The sequence below is a fragment of the Pleurodeles waltl genome, chromosome 9 (genome assembly GCF_031143425.1).
Source record: "Pleurodeles waltl isolate 20211129_DDA chromosome 9, aPleWal1.hap1.20221129, whole genome shotgun sequence".
NCBI classification, from domain to species: domain Eukaryota; kingdom Metazoa; phylum Chordata; class Amphibia; order Caudata; family Salamandridae; genus Pleurodeles; species Pleurodeles waltl.
In genome coordinates this window covers 1,085,315,799-1,085,334,641 of record NC_090448.1, presented here as the reverse complement: position 1 = coordinate 1,085,334,641, position 18,843 = coordinate 1,085,315,799, and positions in this window count along the sequence as shown.

Sequence of the window (18,843 nt, the reverse complement as noted above, 5' to 3'; positions counted from 1 at the left end):
ACACGTCCTGTCCCACCTGTCCCAGGGAACACTTTTGCGAGTAACCTGCCCCACACTGTATCAACCTCCAAAATTTCCTAACATCTTTAGACTCTATGATTTTTATCAACACATCCCAAAATTTTGCATTTGATTCCCATTTCTTTCGAGCTACCAAAATTCTGAGTTCCCTTTTTAAACTAAGGAGCTGCCATCCACCGCCTATGTTTCTTGAGCTCCTTTGGTTTCTTTCCAACTTCCTAATATTACTTTTTAATATCCTACATTCTTTACCGAACCAATTATTTATGTTGTGATTCCTGGCTTTATTTTTATTTTGTCTAGAATTAAAATTCATAACTTTGTTTTTAAAGCATGCAACCACATTATTTATTACATGTACATACCCAGCTAAGGGATCTGAGGGAACCACCCCACAAGCAAGATCAGTATAATTATACTGCAATTCCTTCAATAAGCTTAGGTGCTTTTCTAAAAGCCTCGTTCATAACCGCCTATGTTTCTTGAGCTCCTTTGGTTTCTTTCCAACTTCCTAATATTACTTTTTAATATCCTACATTCTTTACCGAACCAATTATTTATGTTGTGATTCCTGGCTTTATTTTTATTTTGTCTAGAATTAAAATTCATAAATTTGTTTTTAAAGCATGCAACCACATTGTTTATTACATTTACATACCCAGCTAAGGGATCTGAGGGAACCACCCTACAAGCAAGATCAGTATAATTATACTGCAATTCCTTCAATAAGCTTAGGTGCTTTTCTAAAAGCCACGTTCATAACTGTTTTGAGCAATCAATATTTAATGTTGAATCCCTCATCTATCTTGGGGCAATATCCATTTTAATGATAGTTCTTAGCGGATAATGATCACTCCCCTCCTCCTGCAGGACCTCAAAGTTCATAACCAGCTCAAATGCCCATAATGGTACAAACACAATATTATTTGGGCACATCTGATTGCCTTGTTTGCACTTTTTTCTACCTGGGATATCTGTAGGCACACGACCATTTAAATTCACTAGTCCGCTCAACCATCATTTCATAAACACACGATTGAGAGCTAAATAACATATGTATGAACACATTTCATCACGGACGCAAGTTGGATAAACCCTTAGATACACCTGGCTCTATCTTTGTTGTTCAAAATTCAATTTTATTTAAAAAACATTAATGGCAAACTGAGGACATATTCATATTCAGCTTTAAATGCATTAAGTCCGACTTGCATGCCCCTGGACCAATACCCGTTTTTGGCCACTTTTCAGGCCTTTGTCCTGAAACCGCTGGTGCTTACCACCAATCTCTTTTCTACTAAGTCCCCCCAGTCCTCAAAGGATTCCATTGCAAACCCGACACTAGCTTTGATCTCTGCACCCAGCCAGCCCTGTATTGCTTGTGGTGAACTTTTGGGGTCAACTTGAACTTTGACCTTTGTACTTCCGAACCTTTGAAGACTGGAATCGTAAGTAATATACATACCTGTTTTCAGTGCTAACACTCCCCACACCCCAGACTCTATTGAGTCCTATGAAAAATTGCACTGTGTTCCACTTATGAAATTGAAAAGTGTTACTTACTTGTAAACTGCTTTATCTGCAGAATACAAACAAAATACATTTGATATATATATATATATGCTTGATACTTACAACTATATTTACCTGAAACAAAGATCCTTTGGTTCTAGTAATAAAGTAACAAAATATATTTTTGCTATATAAAAACAATTGACCTGGAGTTAGTCTTTGAGTGTGTGCCTCATTTCTTGACTGTGTGTGTACAACAAATGTTTTGCACCACCTTCTGATAAGCCTAACTGCTGGGCCACACTACCACAAAAGATAGCATTAGTATTATCTACTTTAACCTCTGTTAAACCTCTGGGGAACCCCTGGACTCTGTACACACCATACCTCATTTTGGTATAGTATATAGAGAGCCAGCTTCCGAAGATGCCTCTACCGCTAGCCAGGCCCGCTCTCCGCCCCGCGCATCCCTGCCTTCATCTGTCACTCTGCTTCAGCCCAACTCTCCCACTGCTCATTCGTCTGATCTGTGCCACCTACGTGAGGCTATTAGAGGCCTATATTATCGCTCCAGTGGCCTGTTAACTGACGGCCGTGCACTGCTTATTCCCTTGAGGCCTGGGGGCGACCAACTACTTTCACAGACCAAAAGACATTACAAAGGGCAAAATGCTACTTTTCTGCTGACCTGTGCATTGGTATTGGTTAGACCCTAAGTTGTGTCCTGCAGCACTTCTAAACAAAGGTGCCATACATGATGCCTGACACCAGCATAGCGCCCGTACTGTCACCGATCACCCCCTAAACCTGTGTTTACATAGTTCCTCTACTGCAAGTCTACGGCCAGCACCAGGAACCCAGATGGAGTGGTTCTCATACAAGTTGACCCCAACCTATGACCACCCTACATTCTATCGTCCATCCTGTAAGGTGCCCACCCAATTGGCCGATCTACACAAGGGGAGCAGATAACTGCCTACCTCCTGACAACTTTTCTACCCCATAAGCGCATCTGGACCTACAGCCCCAGTAAGTATAATAAATGCATGTGCGGTGCTCATTCCCAACAGATTAACAAGCACTCTGTCAGGCATGCATCCAAATGGACTCACTGATAGCTGATAAAAATATGCCTGACTACTTCTAACACCCTCCATGTCCAATAAGTGCATCTGAGCTATACACCACGCAACATGACAAATCCACCCAAAGTTTCCAATTTTATATACCCCAACATGGCAGACCACAAAGGAGGAGAATCAAAAGACCATGAGGAACATACAGACAATTAAACCTCTAAGAAACAACCCAAATTGTACTCTCCAGTACCTGAATCCTAGGTCAAACAAAAAGGGAATATGTCTGCCAATATAGAACTAATCATCCAGCATCTGAGCCCCTTCACGATTTAACCCAGAAGACCAAGTCTAGCACCAAGGCCATGAGACAAGACTTTCAGGTCGGGTGCGACGACATAAAGGGTCTCTCTAATAGACTCACCAAAGCTGAATCCAGAATTAGCTCCTTGGAAGACTCTAATACCTCAACTGCAAAATGTATGGACCTCTCATACCGCTCAATGAAGACGATAGCGAGAGAACTTTCTGACCTTGAAGATCGCAACTACGCAGGGAATCTTCACATTTTTGGCATATCGGAGAACACTGAAAAAGATGCCAACTCTTTCATTGAATTCATAGAGTCCTGGTTATCACTTATCTTGGGCCTCAAATTCGACAAAGAAATTGAAATCGAACGGGCACACAGGATTCCCTCAGGCAAACAGCCCAACCTCACACCTGGTCAACCCATCCGCCTGAGAGCACCGATCTTCCGTCCACTTCGCTATCACCACACTGAAGCAATCCTCACCAACATGAGGAAAACGCAGCATGTCGAATGGAATGGTGCACGCATTACAATAGCCCACGACTACTCCAAAGAAACAGGTGGCTACAAGAAAGGGCTTCTTGGCACTATGACCAAGTCTAAGAGAACGCAACATCTCATTCTCCTTCGCGGCCACTCACAATATTGTATTCTCTTCAAAGGGAAAACAATGATCTTCTGGTCTCCTGCTGACATCCTAGCGTTTCTAGACACAGCTACCCAAACAGAGATGTCTATATGAACCCACTCTTCCAGCCCCATGATATCTATAATACTCTGGACCTAACTTGGGAGCCCTTGGTGCTCCTGTACCTGTCTATACACAGTTACCTTGTTTCATTGGGCTGATTCAAATGTTGCTTGGATACATTTTGAGAACATGATGTCCTGGTTTCTACTGTCACTTTTGCAATGTTACGACTTTACTCACCTTTCCTATTACTCGATTAGCAACACATTGTACTCTTTGTGCTTATCTTTACTGTGTACTTTGCACTGTTTGCTATTACCAATTGATATGGCTCATGTTCCCTTGTTCTTTCACATTTGTTGCATGCCATTGCACTTTTCATTCCCCTAGCTGGTTCTTATGTCAGCTTCTACTTAGAAGTAGGTTTAGTCGCCCTGTCTCACTCCCATTCACACACACTCCGGTCTGCATTAAATATCTGTTAATTCCCCTTGTGCGCCATCATGTTTTGTTTTGTGACAATACCTCTCTATACATACACTTATTGTTCCTACCATCACCCCTGCACCCGTCTAACTTTCAAGACATCCTATGTAGGCAGTATATTAAGAGCCCTACTTCCTAATATTATGATAAACCCATTGTTAGGATGGAGCCCTCCCGACACTGTTTGGGCTCGGCCTTCTCGTGGCCTACCTCTTCCTGTATCTAGTAATGGTGGAGAAAGGTGGCTCATCCATCTGTCAAAGGTTGGGTGGTCGGTGGGTATAATTCTAACCATGCCTTTTCCTCTCTCAATCTGTTTTCTCTCATTCTGTCTCTTTTTCTCTCTCTCTCTCTCTCTCTGCCCCCTCCCCTCCTCACCTCATCCCAACCTCTTCCTACCCCTGCATATTTCCCGTGGACCAGGGTCTCTTAATAACCTGTGCAAGACGCCCCCTCAAATCCACACCCACGCTCCACCTCCTACCAAGCGCTAATCCATTCTCCATCTCCTGGTGGCAATATAAATTACATATTTTAGAGACTGATCCACTTGACAGCAATATCACCACCAGGACCTGCTGCCATAACGCAAACATACCAACTCCTAGACAGCTCACACCAAAATCCACACTCATTCCATAGTGGACCTCACACACTCAACCACTTGTATACCAAAGTCTGCTCTCCGTCTCCCATTCATCTCCTCTACCACCTGATGGCTGACATTAGAATCCTTTCATTATACACTAAGGGCCTCGCTCATCCAGTAAAATGAAAGAAAATCGCTGAATAATCTAACAGACTGAAAGGAGACATCATTCTCCTACAAGAGACCCATTTTGAGTCTATGAAAGATGCAAGATTTTACAGTCTCTGGATCGATGACACCCTAATTCCCACTGCCATAAATACAAAAAATTGAGTCATCACTTTACTCGCAAATAAAGCCTGGATATATGTCCTCTTACATCTACATGACCACCAAGGACGATAGCTTATCACAAGAATTCTTAAGAGCAATAGAGACACTTCCATAGTGAATATGTATGCCCCTAATGACAATTCAGTTGCCTCTGGTAGAACCTGGACAATCCCCAACAACTTCTGCATCATCTTGGGGGGAGATTTTCACCTTACAATGAATGGTGTACTAGACAGGATCTCTTCTCACAAATTCCATGGCAGTAGATCACACAAACAGATGAAGCTCTGCTGTAAAAACAACAAAGTAAGCTATCCGGAGGCTGTTTAACCCCAGTGGTAGTGAGTACACATTTTACTCCCCCACACACCATACCCTCACGTGAATCGATTACATACTAACAGCCAAGTCTCTAGAGCCTGCGGCAAAAAACCCTGGAATTGAACCTATACGCGTCAACGACCATGCATGTATATCCCTTGACCTCTCCGTTACAGACACTTACCCACTCCCAGAGGTTTGGTGCCTCAATGACTCCCTCTTGAAAAATGACCTGTCTACTTCTAAAATCAAAGACGACATACAATACTTCTTGCAAGAAAACAGAGCCAGCGATACCTCTGAAATGATTAGGTGGGATGCCTTGAAAGCCTACCTTATAGGCACCTCAATGAATCTGGCTGCATAAGAAACAAAACCCTGAACAAACACCCCAAATCCATTGAAGCTGAGATCAGGACACTATCCGAGTCCATCGGGCACTCTGCGGGCTCACAAGACATTCCTAAACTGCTTAAACTGCAGTACAAATACAATCAAAGACTAAGGGGGTGATTCGGACCCTGGCGGTCATGGACCCTGGCGGTCATGGACCGCCAGGCCCGGGTTGGAGGAAGCACCGCCAACAGGCTGGCGGTGCTTCCGTGGGCATTCTGACCGCGGCGGTACAGCCGCGGTCAGAAACGTGAAACCGGCGGTGTCCCGCCGGTTTCCCACTGCCCCAGGGAATCCTCCACGGCGGCGCTGCTTTCAGCGCCGCCATGGGGTTTCCGACCCCCTTACCACCATCCTGTTCCTGGCGGTTTTCACCGCCAGGAACAGGATGGCGGTAACGGGTGTCATGGGGCCCCCTAACAGGGCACCACATTGATTTTCAGTGTCTGCATAGCAGACACTGAAAATCGCGACGGGTGCAACTGCACCCGTCGCACACCAGCAACTCCGCCGGCTCCATTCGGAGCCGGCTTCCTCGTTGCTGGTGCTTTCCTGCTGGGCGGGCGGGCGGCCTTTTGGCGGTCGCCCGCCCGCCCAGCGGGAAAGTCAGAATTACTGCGGCGGTCATTTGACCGCGCTGCGGTATTCTGGCGGGGGAACTTTGGAGGGCGGCCTCCGCCGCCCGCTGAAGTTAGAATAACCCCCTAAGTTCTAGGGCACAGAAATGGGTTAACATTGTTAACGCGAAACAGGTGGCCACTAGAAATGTAGTGGGGAAAACCCTTGCCAACTACTTGAAGTACATTAAGGGCCTCGCTCATCCAGGAGATTCTAGATGTTTTTCACAACTTCTATTCAGAACGTTATACCCTGAACACTACAATCAACCCAAATGATTGCATTTCATACCTGAACACTTGGCTACTCCCATCACCCGTCACAGTAGATAAAGACCAACTGACCGCCCAAATTGCCTCCAAAGAAATTCACTCAGGCATCAAATCCCTTACCTCAGGTAAAGTACCTGGCCCTGACGGGTTCACAGCAACATTCTATGAATCCTTCTCCTCCATCTTTTCAGACCCTTTGCTAGCCCTGTTCCAACCACTGGCCTCCACAGGTTGAATCTCGGGTTCAGCTTCAGAGGCTACAATAGTCGTTATCCCGAAAGAAGGTAAAGACGCATTGGACACTAAACTTTACAGGCCCATAGCATTGATCAATATTGACTGTAAGATATACACAAAGATTCTGGCAACAAGACTAGAGAAGTTGATCCTAAAACTGGTCGCCCTGACCCAAACTGGTTTCTTAAAAGGTAGAATAGCCGCTGATAGCATTCATGCCTTCTGCCATTGCCTTGAAAAGGCTTGCACATTGTTGTCACTTGCCATGACAATGGCCCTTGACGCGGAAAAAGCCTTTGACAAGGTATCATGGACCTTACTACATGAGACACTCTGCAAATTCCAGCTAGGAGATAACGTCATATGAATGATGATGGCTCTCTACTCATCGTCAGTGGCCAACATCAGGATAAACGGCTGCCTCTCCAACCCCTTTCCTCTTGCCAAAGCATTAGACAGGGATGCCCTCTACCCCCCTCCTATTCCTATTAGTTATCGAGCCTCTCATATACTCCCTAAAATCAAACCAAGATATCAAAGGCATTCAATTCCAATCCAGCAGAGAACTTGTGGCAGCTTATGCCGACGATGTACTAATTATCACTGAGTAGGCGGACAACGCTATCCCACACATTATCTCAGAAATCAACAACTACTTGAAGGTTTTGGGCTATTCCCTTAACCACTCCAAAATGGAAATCTTCCCCGTGAATATAGACTACACTTCCGCTATCCTAGGTGACTCAGACTAGAGTGACAACCTGACACACTCAAATATTTAGGGACATGGTTCAGCAGAGACCTCCACAATTCTATCTCAATTAACAAAAACAAGACACTCTCCAAAATCAGAGATCTTTTATCCTCATGGTCTCCTAAGCATCTCACTTGGCGGGGCAGAGTAGACTCCGCAACAATGATGATAGCACCCCTAGTCAACTTTCTCTTGAGTATGCTTCCCATAAACTATCAGCCTCCTCCTTTAAAGCAGTAGACAAAGCCATCTCAGCCTTTTTATGGAAGGGGAAGAGAGCCAGGATTGCTGCCTCCCCCCCAAAACTGAACAAAACCAGAGGCTGTCTATATTTGCCTGACCTCTTCAGATACAGACAGGCATTTCTGGCTTCCCTGGGTAAATGGTGGCTGAATACGACCAGGGACACCCCTCCAAATTGAATCCAAGCTGCTCATTCCCATCCCATTAACATCCACACTGACTATCCGTAATCTCCAGAAACTAAATTTGGCCCACTCCTGCCCCATCATATCAAACACAGTATCAGCCCTACTTTGTGTCGACAAAGCTCTGACCAACAACATAGCCGTTTTCACCCTGGCTTCCCTATGGCACAAACATAAAGTTAAACTAGAAGGCAGTACTCTTTTCCGGGAACAATGGGCAGTAAAAGGTATCAACTCCATTGGACTCAACTGTCGCAAGCCCCTTCCCTTTCTCAGAACTAAGTTTGCGCCATGGTCTTCCACAGATTGAATTTTACAACTTCTTAAAACTAAAAAAAGCCACTAGGAGGGCTCCAGAACCTTCATGACCCAGATCTCCCAGACCTCTTAAAATCAGGCATGTCGCACATCTATAAACTCTTAGTACCGCAAAGGCCGCATCTTCTCAAAAAAACAAAGAAGAAGTGGTCACCATACATCCCTGAAGACCTTTTTCTCCACTTTTCCGACTCTACATGGCATTGAATCTGGCATTCCCCATTCCTAGCTAAAATTACCCACACAATCGCACAATCAAGGCTCTGGTCAATACATAACTCATACTGGACTCCAGTTAAACTTCACAAAATGGGGATACTGCAATCTGATACAGGCTGGTGATATGAAGCATCCTCTAAATCAACTCAACACATGTTCCTTACATGTAAGCTCATCCATTCAATATGGTCTAAGATACAACATCTCATTCAGAACATCTTCAAAATTCATTTTACCTCGTCTCTACTAACATCGACACTTTGGCTCGCAGCACACTACCCCAACATCACTCTGCCCCCAAACGACCTACTCCCACTTGATCTAATGCTAACACTAGGCACACAAACAATTCTAACGGAATGGAAATCCACTACAGAAACCTCCTTCAAAAAAATGGTGGAACTTCCTATGCTCCACCAGGAGGTCTGGCAACATCATGTACAAAAAATTACACAACAGCATTCGCTTGTGCGACATATGGGACACACTTGATCTTTACCTCCAAAAGGTGGACCCCCCATCAACCATGAAGTCCAGGAAGGGTGTCACACTCTCACACCCTCACGTCTACACTTTGCAATCTCATTTCCACCCCCTCTAACCCTCATCCATACCTTTTTTATAGGTGACCCTATCTTGCTCACATCACCTCCTCTCCCCCAGCACTCACCTTCTCCTCCCCCCTCTCTTTCCTATATCTTTCTCCTCTTTTCTCTTAAACCATGCTACTGCACACTCGGGTATCATATTCGCACTTCCACTTGGATACCCATCATCACATCCTCCTTGATCTACTAGTAATTGTGCAAGATCCATCACCAATGTTCTCATACTACATTTTTTAATGACACTCCAAGTCACTTACCGGCATAATGTTCCACTCTATCTAGATTATGCATCCGTATGTGACTTAACTGTCTTCATACAAGCTTGTATATGATTATTTAACTTTACCCGTAGTGTGCACACATGCTTTACCATGTATTCTATATCTGTTCTTTTGAAATAAATAAAAATGTTTGAACTAAAACAAATCCACTCAGTATAATTTTAATGTTTATAAAACTGTCAAAATCACAGTAAAAACGGAATTAATTTCATTAATTAATTTGAAACACTTTTTAAAACGTTACTTCCGCCATAATGATTTTTCCATTAGACCCTTTCAGTAACAACAATCGGGAATAACAATAGGCGAGGTCTAAATGTGCAAAAGAAAGCAAATGGCATGAGTGAATGTTAAAGCCAGACCTACTGACCTTGCCAATACTTAATAATGTATATAAAGTGCTGCAGCAAGTAAAATGCAAGTCTTGCTTAGAACATTTAAGAAGTCTGATTCAGTACAAATACAAAACAAAAAGGACTGCTTTCTGTATGTAATGCATCTGTGATATAATATAACGTACAATTGAAGGAAGGCTGGACCTGCTTGCACTGAACCCTGGACCCCAGAAGTGACTCCAAGGGTCAGATTGCTGACCTCCTGTTTGAGCTGCAGGGACACAAGCTTCCAGAGACCCTTACTCTGTAACTTCCCAGAAGACCTGTACAGACTGGGCCAACCCTGGACCCTGCAATGGGCTTCTGTTAGGGTGCACCCTAATCCCCAAGTGGTACCCCCGGGTCCTGGACCATTAGCTGATGTTATAGTTCACTCCTACTGTCCTCCAAACTTCAAGACATGGGATTTACAAACTGTTTGCCAACTTTCTGCCTGGAGAACAGACAGAACCTGGGATCGCTGTCCAACTTGCATCTGACGATGTTGAATCACTGGCTTGCCACCGTATTCCTGGTTTGGCGATCTGAGCTCAATCCCTGCTCAAGATATCCAACTTCCAGAAAAGTTTCTAAGTCTGAACGTAGAGGGCGTTATGGGAAATACAGTGAGCCAAAATTGATAAGCATTTTTTTTATTTTTAGGACAAGAGGACTTAGACCCCATGTCCTGAAATGGCGGCTGCAACATTTCCCCTCCTGTTCTGTCCAATCAACCACAGTGCGAGTTCCCACAGGACTTGCAGGAGCGAGAGGGCCGATGGGGGGAAAAAAGACCCCGTGGCCAATTAAATCTCTTCGTTATTTGAAGTTGCATACTGACGGGATTATGTGAACCCACCTATCCCGATATACATACATTTTGAATCTTTATTTCTTAAAAACTGCTGGATGGAGTTACAGCAAATGACAAGCACTTTTTAGTTAAAGATCTAGCTTTCTGCCAGTGGCCAGTAGTCAATCATAGCCTGATGGACCCCAGAGAAACATTAATAGGATTGCGTTGCGGACCTCATATTCCCCCAACACCTTCCCCTGCCCCATCATGTCCTCACACAATAAGCCCCATACTGCCTTTGAAATTGCTTTGTGTGTGTGTATAAATTAGTTACCAATCAAGCACCAGAGGAGCCTCAGATGCCTCTAACCTGACTGCCCCACGCCCTCTCAGATCTCCAGGCACCAGCCTGCTCCCCACATCTCCGGCCCATCCTATCCTCTAACCCCCAGTTCAGCCACCTTGCATGTTCTGGCCAGGGGTCTGCCTCACCTTCGCCTCCTGATATCTGTGGACCTGGTGAACCAAGCATCAGAACCAGCAGAAGGGCCTCAGGACCACTGTCCCTTAGGATCTCTTCCACTTGGCTGTGGGGTCCCTTCCCTGCCCAGATACTGACCGTGCCCGGGCTCCTCACATGCCAGGGGAGCCGAGGTGATAACACAACACAGTGTAATTCACAGGCAGAGAAAACAATGAAACAGAATACACTGGAACAAACTTATATTTTGAAATATAAGCATAGTCATTTATAAAATCGAAAGGCCTTATCTCGCTTTTGGCAAATAAGCTGTTTGTATTCCAGCATTTAATTCACGATATTTCCTTCATAAACATCATCACGGGCCCACCAGCTCAGGTACCAGGGGCGCATTGGGAGCTTTGGGCCCAAACCACAAGCCGGAGAGGCCCACGGCACTCCTGGACACCAGGATTCAACATTTCCTTATGGCCGCGTCTGGTGCAACCACATTATTGTCATCATGTGGTGTAAACGAGCGATACATATGTAAGCAAGAAGCATCGTTTCCAAAATGATGAACATTGCATCAATGGGAAAGTACTTTTCGTTTTTTTATTTTTATCCTTAGTTTTTAAATGATTGCAAACATCTTCTTTTTGAACAACATGCTCGGGCTGTACTTTTCTTTCAAAAATTGTTTATTTATAAACTGAAATAGAAAACAGTACAATATCCAAACATAAACGATTTTTACAAAAGGAACTGATCAGATGCATTTTTCTTTCATCCAGGATAAATGAACATGGATAACATATTCATGGGTGGATTGAAATTATTCGTATGAAAATATCATTTTATAAGAATACATGACCCTTCCCAAGGGATTATAGCTGTGGGTGGGGCGTCACTGCCCTGTTGGGAAATGACGTCATTAGCACCTGACTCTGGGGCTTTCCTGGCAGAACAATGAAAAGAGGAACATGATAATGCACCAGGTTACGCTACATGGAGTGGACCCACCTTAATTCTGTTTTTTGAAGTCGAGATGTCCAATCTCCTGCAGACTCATCAAGCCACACCAGGGAGGTGTCTTTCTTCGTGCCCCGCGGCGGTTGTTAAGTTCGCCCGGTGGCTCTTTCGGAAGCTGGCACCGTCCTGCTGCCAGCCTGCTGCGAACAAGCATTGGCAAAGACAACCGGTCTGGTTTACAACTCAAAATGCAAACACAACCTATTGCCCTTGCCAGTCCTTGTTTGTACTTTGCGGGGGGGGGGGGGGGGTTGGGCATCTCCCCATGGCAGTGGTCTGTAAATGCGTGGCCTGTTGTATTTGGGAAAGATCTGTAAGTGGCGGACTACAGTGTGACATCTATTCCACTTAAGTCTCAAATGGCATGCTTAGTTTTAAGAGATGCAGTGACTGTAACCAGCACTGCTCAGCCGCATGTAGCAGTCCAAACACAATAGAGTTACAGTATCATTCAATGATACCCCATAGTCGTGTGGGCGGCCCAGGTGTGCGGCCTGACCAGGAGCCACGGGGGAGGCGCTGTTTTATGTGAGCTCCGTTTGCTCGTCCCAATGTTATGCGTCATTTCCTGTTGTAATCATGCGTCAGAAGGACTGGTACTCTCAGAGGTACTCACACTACTTCCATCTGAAGGGAGAGTACCTGAACATCCCAGCCGGAGTGCAGTACTTTAAACAGAGAGTACCAGCACCTCTCAGCATGGTGGAATACTTTTAGTGCCCGAGCACTTGCACGTCTCAGTGTGGAACAGATACTCGGGGGTAGAGGGTAAACCTCACTATTACATTTCCAGTTCAAATACTGCTCGAAACTTGAATTTGACAAAAGCAAAAGGTAAATGTTGCCACGTGGCCTCCCGTGGACCAAAGCCCGGCTGGAAACTGGATATTCTGGACAGCTAGCTCACAATGTGGCTTGTGTGGAGAGGATATCACGCTATTACTCTACAAACCAGTACTAAGAAATTGTCTCTGCTCGTCACACTCTGGTGACGCTGCACAAATGGATCAAAAGACTGACCAGTCAGGGGAATGTTTTGACCGAACAAGGGACAGTGCGCTCACTGATACACTACCGTTCACTATATGGCAACCGACATGCACCGAGGGCAGTTCTCCATTAAGACACTTTTTGGCAATGCGTTATGCAGGGGGAGATATTAAGGCCCACGAACGTGGCTTGGGTTACAGAATGACGTCAGACTGCAGTGAGGTGTCTCGAAAGGAGCTCACACCAAAAACTCACATCATAACTCACACAGCAAACAGATAGCTTGTGGTATCTACCTTAATGAAACAGATGCAATTACAAATATCATAAGTGATCTTTTAAGGCAGATTGCACGTCACATCCCTATGAACACTTTCAATGATACAACTAGGTATTTAGTTATTTGTTTGAGTATGTGTTGTTACTTAGTTTTACAAATTGTGAGGTGATAAGCATTGTCTTTTGTGTTTGAATTATAGTTATTATAACTTTTGTGAGAGCTGTGGAATGTAGAGCTACCCTTCACGGGTGATTCTCACATCTATTTCTCTTTTAATTTGGAACCATTACTTTAACTGTAGTTTATTCAATTAGTTTAAAATGTTTTTTTAAACATGTGTCAAGCTGTTATAACCAATTCTAACCATAAATCCACTTAGACTGTGATTTTAAGTGCATTTCTGGGTGTTTTGATGCTTAACTAAATGCAACATTTATGAAAGTAGTCCCTCCCCACTGAGTACAGCCTTTGGCTGAGCACAGCTGAATTTGGCCGCTGGGCTTCGGCCTGGCCCAGTGCTAACCTCTTTGGGCAACCAAGCCGTGCTGCACGTGGCAAAAGGCCATGCACAGCACAGAAGGGAAAGCATTCATACAAGATGGATGTAGTACACCTTCAAATGCTCCCAGAAACTAATTAAAACACACACACAGAGCTGGATGTGACCCCAGCTTGTCTACCAGACCTTATAATGCCCATGGAAATACCCAGATTGCCATAGGGGGCCAGTCTATGATTACTTTCATAGACTATACATCTCCTTACCTGCAACTGCCTCCTGGGGCCTATTAAGGCTTCCATCGCGAGTCAAGAAAAGCCAAATCACCTCATGGTTTCCTGTATTAAATCTGCTCAACCCAATTACAGGGTTTCCACATAGTATTTTACTGTATGCAGAAAATCATCCGTGTTTAGCATTTAAGGATTTGCGGCACCTTCAGCATGCAGTATAATCATACGTGGAAAAAATGTCTGCTATTTTAAGTTGCAGGAAAACAAGAAAGACATGGAAATATCCTTGGTAGTTCCTCCTACTCAGAGCAGATGGTAACCGATGCAGCTCAAATAAAAAAAAACTTACACCAACAAGTCTCACTCCATGTACCATATGTAAGTCTATTCCGCTGCACGTTAAGACAACCAACCAGCAACCTTAAAAAAAGCAACTACACCATAACAGAATATATCACACAGGTGGAGACATATTTTGTCGCCATTGTAAGACACAGACATTTTTTATAATCACTGCCAGAGCTGACTGGCTGATGAAACATGTTCTGACCACCAGTTCACATCCTTGAAGCATGAACTGAATACACATACTTTCAGATTGCTTCCCACCATGCCTCTGCATTCAGGATGATGGATATGCAAGCACAGGTTTACCAACCCCGCGTGACAATGTCCGTAGCTGCAAGACCAACGACATCAGCACATAACCGAAGCAAAAAATACAACAGTGCACAATGAGGTCCACATAAATATACGTGTTCAGAATACTTTATTGTAATGCACCCAAGCTCTCCTTGCCTTGCTCATATTTACAGTTTCACCTGCTCCCCAACTAACTCCTAGAGTAAACTAATGACAAATGTAAGTGCCCAACAACCAGGTGATCAAACATATCCTGCACCCCTCCCAAACTATCATCATCCCAGAAACCTATCTTCTACCCCCAGCAAAGACCAAAACTCTATCTGTGACACATTTACGAATACCCCGAACCATCCGAACCAGGGGCGGCTCCTCCGTTAGGGCACGGAGCGTCACCCCCCCACCTCCCGCCAGCAGCAGAAGCTGCAGAACCTTTAAAAAACAAAACGATAATAAATCATGTTTATTATTGTTTTGTTTGTTAAAGGGGCGGGGCCAGGTGGGTGACGAGCAGTGAGGGGAGTGCACTGTGCGCTCCTCAGTGCACATGTATGTTTGGCCGGCCATCTCAGGCTGGCCAAACACACATGCGCAGTAGACTCTCTCCAGCCCAGCAACACAGTTGCAGGCTGGAGAGAGCCTGCACAGGTTCCCAGTCTGCCTGGAAGCGCCCTGGCTGGGTTCTCCAGGCCAATCCTGACACTGCTCTGAGCAGCGTCAGGATTGGCCGCAGGTCAGGCTGGGAGCCTGTGCCTGCGTGCAGCGACGGGAGCAAGAGGAGCAGCGCGGCGCAATGCAGGAGCAGAGCAGATACGTTTTATTTTAGTTTTTTCAATATTTTAAATTAAATTTTACTCCCTACCACCCCTACCCGTGCGTGCACTGCACCGGCCCCACCCCTTGTGACCGAAGGAAGCCGCTACTGCCCAGAACAACACTCTCACCAACCTAACCCAAACTATATACAGATAGGTACATGTACATCTCAGTAGTGCTTTGTAGCGGTCTACTTGGTAACCACAACTTTAACCTAACCCAAACTATAGACAGATAGGTGCATGTACATGACAGTGGTACTATTGAGTGGTCTACTTGGGAAGTGGTTTGCCTGCCCCTGGTAGCCTTAAGAGAACAGAGAGACCTCCGAGTCCTGTTGGCAGGGACCATCTGGGAGGATGGCAATAAGCTGCAAGGGTGCGGGAGTATTAGCTGGTGAATGTGGGCCAGTGCAGGCATATGTGAGAGAGGCAATTACCTCATCATTTTCTGTGGTAGAGCACTTGCATGTGCACCAGTTGCTGCTAACATAGTATCTTGTTCCTGTGCAACCTGCCTGGTAAAGGTGTGGATTGCATGTGTCATGTGTTGTAGGGCCCATCTATTTCCGCTTTCCTTGGCGTTGTACCAACCTCAAGTCTCTTCGCATCTGTATTCATTGCTTCATAGCATACCTATATTCTTGTTGGTGGACAGAGACCTGTTTTTTTCACTTATTGCTCCAAACCACTCCTCAACAATGTCAACAGCCGCGTGGCAGTACCCTGGAATTATCTATCAATGTGGTACCACACTCCTTCATTGCAAATATGTCCCTAGACATTTGCACCAAGTTCACCATGCTTTCCCTGTGGCCTTGAGCAACAGGTCCTTCTGAGTGTACTTCATAGACTGACCATGCCTGAAGCTCTACCAGTGACTGTAATGGTAATTTTGTTGTTGACATCATCATTCCCTTAACATTTTTGCATCATGCTTATAGCTGCCACAACCTGTGACACACGTGGAGCACTGGACATTCTCAGAGTAACTGTAATTGGTGACCATGTAGCAGAAGATGTGGTTCTTGTTATCAACTGGGTGTAAGACTTCAATGCGATGACCACTACAATTGAAGGTACAGGAACTGTTGCCACAGGCCCATTTGAAGACAGGTTATGAAATTACAGGAAGGTTTCCAGAGAGGCGGCATGTGTTGTGGCTCCCGCACCTGAAATAGCGCATGGTGGAAGTGCGTGCTACTGTCGATGAGGTGCCGGTGGTTGCAGTCGTTGGAAGGATTTCCTGGGCCTGGGTCTTCCAGTGCATAGGGGTGTCTCCTTGCGGAGTGCATGTCTGGTTCAACATGTGCAGTGTCACTTCCATGTCAAGTACAAGAGCATATTTTAGATGACAATACACTGCCCATAGGGGTCATACAACAAAAATGACATAATTGTATTAGTGATGTCTACCTATATCAGGACTATGTATGAACTCCTACCATCTTGCCAAAAATATCCATTTGTTAATGTCTGTTCGTCTATGGCAACTGAATGTTCCTGTCAAACAAATGTGGTGCCTATTGTTAAAATTGCTGAAAATGTTCCCCATGCCTGAAAACATCTTTCTCTTTTTCCCTTGACAGCCCAAAAAGTATTCGATGCCTACCCTGCATCAGTCACCCTGAAAACATTAGGGCCCATATTTATACTTTTTTAGCGCCGCATTTGTGTTATTTTTTTGATTCAAAAGCGGCTCAAACTTGCAAAATACAATTGTATTTTGTAAGTTTGCGCCATTTTGGCATCAAAAAGCGGTGTAAATGCGGCGCTAAAAAAGTATAAATATGGGCCTAGATGCTGTAACTTGATGGGAACATCAGGTGGCAATGGGAGTCAGTTGCACTCCAAACAGTGTGTATGGGCTAGGACAGACTATAACCCGGCATCGACCAATGGTTGTGTCATTCCAATTCCACATGCATGTGCTTTATCTCCAACATGTAGAGAGAAACTTCCCAGACCCTTGAACATGGGAATGAGCACGCAGGAAACCCGACTCCAACCCTACTGCCATGCCAAACCAGAGGCGCTGGCTCTTGCATGTGAGGGGCAGTGTCGGATTTAAAAGGGGGCAAGCTGGGGTTTTTTCTACCTCCAAATGATCACCAATCAGTGCTTAATTTGCAAAATGTAAGTGCCACGAGGCCACTGTAGCTTGGAGCACTCATTAGTCCTGTCTATGACAGTATCAATAAAAGTACTAACAAGCACGCTCCTCCAAGTGTGACAATCCACATTATTCCAGGCCACCCAAAGCTATAACAATTGTGTGGCTGCAGGTATTATTCACTCTTAGGCCCTGATTTATATTTTTTTTGTGCCACATTACTGTCATTTATTGACGCAAAAGCGGCGCAAACTTACAAAATACAATTGTGTTTTGTAAGGTTGCGCCGCTTTTGCATAAAAAATGATGGTAATGCTGCTCAAAAAAAGTGTAAATCAGGGCCTTAGTGTATATTGAATGATTAAATATTAGTGTTATTGTGCGCATTTGAAACTTAGACAGACAGCGCCACCATGTGGTAGACTGACATAAGTGCAAGGATTGAGAATTCAGTGCCAGTCCTCAGCTTCCAAAACCACCAGTCCAAATTAAGCAAGGTCACCAATAAAACGTCCAGATAAGTGGTTAGGTGAGGTGTTAGGAAGTTATATACCAATCCCAATTAGCAGCTGTGGGTCAGGGTCTGTATCCAACCAGGGGCTCTCTCTAGATGTAAAGAAAGGCGGATGAGTCAGTCTTCGTGGAGCAGAGGACATGACAAGATGAATGTCCACTAGCCTGTCTGTGTTTGCAGACATATAAAGACACAAGGCATTAGAAGATCCAGCAAAGGATGAGTGATTGAGCAGAGGACATGGCAAGATGTATCCTGCCTAGCCCTCCTGTGTTTGCAGGTATATTGGAGCCCTGCACATGAGCAGAGAAAGAAACAAACTCTGGCAGCCATTGAACTGTGTTAGATACAATGAAGTAATGAATTATTGTGGAACTAATATACAAGTGAGACTTTCATGTGCAATGCCTCTTAACGCTTGATATATTCTTTAAAGTGTTGGCAGCTGTTGGGACCGTCTTTCAGTCACCTACCTCCTGCCAAATGGGGGATCAGTAAATGCCCAACCAACTCTACCCAAAACTCCTCCCCTTGCCACCAGCCACAGCATGGGCCACAACAAAGCCCCTGCATCAACGTGCCACCTGTTCAAAGCAGGTGTTCCATTAATGTGGATTTTGGCACA